Genomic DNA, 4,256 nt, shown 5'->3' on the forward strand with positions numbered 1-4,256 from the left:
TCCAGTGAGCAAGCCTCTGTTTAGAGACCCCCCGTCCCTTGTTGCATCCACCAAAGCACACAAACAGCTGGTCCGATTGTCGAAACGCGGCCGAGCGAGAAATGTATTCTCGGAGCGTTCTGACTGGGCAAATAGCACTCTGAGCATCCGAACCCTGAGAGGTTGATGGCTCAGCGGACAGGGCAGGCAGAGAAACGATCTGCGCTCTGAACGGGGTATTGAGCGACTTAGGAACGTAACCCGGCCTCGGTCTGAGAATAACATTACAGTTTCCCGGTCCAAAGCGAATACAATCTTCACTTACAGAGAAAGCCTGTAAATCCCCGACCCGTTTCGCCGAGGCGAGAGCGAGAAGCAGAGCCGTTTTTAGCGATAGCTCCTTAATGGCAATCGCGGCAAGGGGCTCGAAAGGCGGTCGTGACAAAGCCTCCAAGACCAAAGCTAAGTCCCACGGCGGCACAGAAGGCGGCCGAGCAGGGCACAATCTCCTAGCTCCCCTGAGGGACCGTGTCACCGACGCATGTCTACCGATAGACTGTCCGTCAACAGGGGGGTGAAACGCGGCAATAGCGGCCACGTATACCTTCAGAGTGGATGGTAGGCTCCCTTCATCCATCCTATACTGAAGGAAGCGTAGAATATCCGACACAGAACAGTCCGCTGGGTCTAAACCGACATCCTGACACCATTTAGAGAATACACCCCACTTCAGAGCATACAAACGCCTGGTGGACGGAGCTCGCGCCTCTGCGATAGTATTCAAAACTCGCGAATGCAGCGCGTCCCGCTCGCTCAGCGACCCTGCAGCGGCCACACGTGGAGGCTCCACAGCCCGGGGCTGGGATGCCAAATCGTTCCGCCCGCCTGAGACAGAAGGTCCTACCTGAGCGGAATCTCCCATGGCTGCCCTGCTAGTAACTCTATCAAATCCGCGAACCAGGGCTGATTCGGCCAGTTCGGGGCTACCAGAGTCACCGCCGCCTTCTCCTCCCTGATTTTGCACAACACCATGGGCAAAACTTTCACCGGAGGAAAAGCATAGAGACAGACTCTCGGCCATCGTGCAGTCAGCGCGTCCACCTCCCGAGGGGAACGGGACAGCGAGAAGAACATCTGACAGTGCGTGTTCTCGCTCGTCGCAAAGAGGTCGACCTCCGCCCTGCCAAAACGATTCCATATCAGCTGAACCGTCCCGGGGTGAAGCCTCCACTCCCCTTGGGGAATCCCTTTTCTCGAGAGCATATCCGCCCCGCGATTTAGAACACCGGGGATGTGCGCCGCTCTCACCGAGAGGAAAAACCGGTCCGCCCATAGCAGAAGGGATTCCGCCTGCCTGAATAGGGCTTTGGAATGTACACCGCCCTGGCGATTTATGTACGAGACCACAGAAGTGTTGTCGGTCCGAATCAACACATGCTGCTGCTCCAGCTGAGACCGGAAGGCTCTGAGAGCTAGAGCGACCGCTTCTAGCTCCAAGCGATTTATGTGCCACTCCGTCTGCTTCTCTGACCACCGACCCGAGGCGGGCTTGCCTAAGCAGACCGCTCCCCATCCGGTGGATGAAGCGTCCGTCAGGACCTCCACTCGCCGTGTCACTAAGCCCATAGGGACACCTGCGCTGAAGAGATCCGGGTTCCTCCAAGGAACCAGGGCACGGGCGCATCCGCCGGTGACCATGACGCGCTTGTGGCCAGAATACCACGCACTCGGGGGAACGCGCGCTTTCAGCCAGAGTTGAAGCGGTCTCATATGCAGCAGCCCCAGATGACATACCGAAGATGCCGCTGCCATCCGTCCCAGTAGCCTCTGAAACTCTTTCAGTGGGACGAGCCTGCCCGGTCTGAAGAGACCGAGAGAAGAGCTCAGAGCCTCCGCTCGCTCGGGGGAGAGGCGCGCTCTCATTCTCACCGAATCCAAGCACACTCCCAGGAATGTTGTCGTCTGGCTCGGTGTGAGCACACTTTTTTGGACGTTCACCCTCAAACCAAGCATCTCTAAGTGTCGAAGGAGGGCATTCACATGGCTGATCAGCGTTTCTCTCGACTGAGCGAGAACTAGCCAGTCGTCCAGATAGTTCAAGACGCGCATTCCGCTCGATCTGAGGGGTGAAAGTGCCGCGTCTACACATTTCGAAAACGTTCGGGGGGCTAGGGCCAGTCCAAACGGAAGCACCGTATATTGGTACGCCGAATCCTCGAACGCAAACCTCAGGAATCGTCTGTGACGCTTCACTATCTGAATATGAAAATAAGCGTCCTTTAAATCCACTGAAGCGAACCAATCCCCGGGGCGAATTTGCGCCAGGATTTGTTTCAGTGTTGTCATCCTGAAGGCGCGCTTGTGAAGCGCTCTGTTGACAGGTCTCAGATCCAGAATGGGACGGAGACCCCCTCCCTTCTTCGGCACGACGAAGTAGCGGCTGTAGAACCCGCTTTCCCGCTCGCTCGGGGGAACTGGTTCTATAGCCTTCTTTTCGAGCAAGCTGCACACTTCCTGCCTCAGCACATGAGCGTTTTGGGGCAAAGTTAATGACTGAATTACGCCGCGGAAGCGGGGTGGTCTGCGTTTGAACTGAAGCGTGTACCCGCGCCGAATTATATTCAACACCCACGGTGAAATGCCCGGAATAGCTTCCCATGCTGCCTGAAAACGACTGAGCGTGGGCTGATCTAAACCTGCGGTCATCGCCGCTGCGGTCATGGCCGCTGTGTGAGTGCTGGGGGTAGCTATTGACCGTGGCTCTGCGCTGCTCGAAGGCAGGGCGAGTAACACAGTGTGTGGTGCAAGAGGAGAAAAAAGCTCTGTTTGTGAAGTAGTGATTTGTTTTATTGCAACAGCATTGTTTACATTTACATTCACAACACAACTGCACACGTCGCTCGCAGAACTCCGAGGGACCAAGTGCATTAGAGCGCGCCGCTTGGACGCGGGGCCGAACTGGCGCTTTCTCCTCCTCTTGCCCGAGCGGTCAGGAAGACTGCTTGGGCCTCGCAGGCGACGCGGTGGGCTTCCTGCGCGGGCTCCTCTGCGTCCTCCTGTTACCCGCCCCCTGCCACTGACCGCTACGGCCCCTACGGGCGTCCTGTCCCGGGCGAGGCGCTGTTTGTCTCCTGGCCGCAGCCTGTGGTTGGCGGCCTGAGGCTGAGGACGAACGTGAGCGCGGCTGTGGCGGCGGCGGCGGCGGCGGCGCTCTCCGGGGAATAACGTGGCTCATAGCCTTGGCCTTCTTTTGCGTCTCCGAGTAACGCTCGGTGACTTTCTCCATCGCGTCACCGAACAGGCCTGCAGGGGAAATGGGCGCATTCAGGAGCGTCTTCCTGTCGGCTTCCTGTACGTCCGACAAAGTGAGCCACAGATGTCTGTGGAGGACCACGAGGAAGCCCATAGAGCGGCCGATCGCCTGGGCCGAGCGCTTCGTGGCCAGGAGCGCGAGGTCCGTGGCCGAACGGAGATCCCGGATGGCGTCAGCGTCAATAGAGGCGGCGCCATCCAGAGACTTCAGCTGCTTTGCCTGTAGCACTTGGAGAAGGGCCATGGCATGCAGCGCGGATACCGCCTCCCCCGCGGCACCGAAGGCCTTGTTAGCCTGGTGGGCCGTAAATCTGCAGGCTCGGGACGGCAGGCTGCGGTCCGAGCCCAGGGCGGGAGCCGACGGGCAGAGGTGAGCGGCGACGGTCTCCTCGACGGGGGGGATGCTGAGGTAACCGTGGTCCCCCGCATCGTCCACGGGGGCAAACATGGCCTGGGTGGAAGTGAGGGTGCGCGCCGATTGCGGGGCCGCCCACGACTTCACCACGTGCTCATGCACGTCGGGGAAAAACGGTGTTCCTCTCTTCGAAGCGGCCTGGCGGCGGCTCGATTGCAGGAACCACGAATCCAGCTTGCTCTTTGATGGTTCATCAGGAGCTTTCCACTCGAGGTCCAGTTCCTCGACGGCCTTCGAGAGGACACGAAAGAGCTCGTCCTGTAGGTCCGCCGGGGAGTCCTGCCCCGCGGCCCCGGGCGCGGCCTGCTCCGCACCCCAGTCGATCTCGGAGGCCGACAGCGACATGGAGTCGTCCTCCTCACTCACCCCGAAGGAAATGAAGTCGGCGACGTCGCGTGGGGGTTGAAAGGTGGGGTCGGGGAAGCTCACCGGGGAGCGGACCTCGACTCCGCGGTTGGGGGGGGCTACCAGCGGCTCGGAGGCGGCGGTAGGCCCAATCCCCGCTATTGCGCGAGCTTCCTCCCTCCTGGCTCTGAGGACTCGGAGGGGC

This window comes from Squalius cephalus (assembly GCF_949319135.1).
Source record: "Squalius cephalus genome assembly, chromosome: 12".
In the NCBI taxonomy this organism is placed as follows: domain Eukaryota; kingdom Metazoa; phylum Chordata; class Actinopteri; order Cypriniformes; family Leuciscidae; genus Squalius; species Squalius cephalus.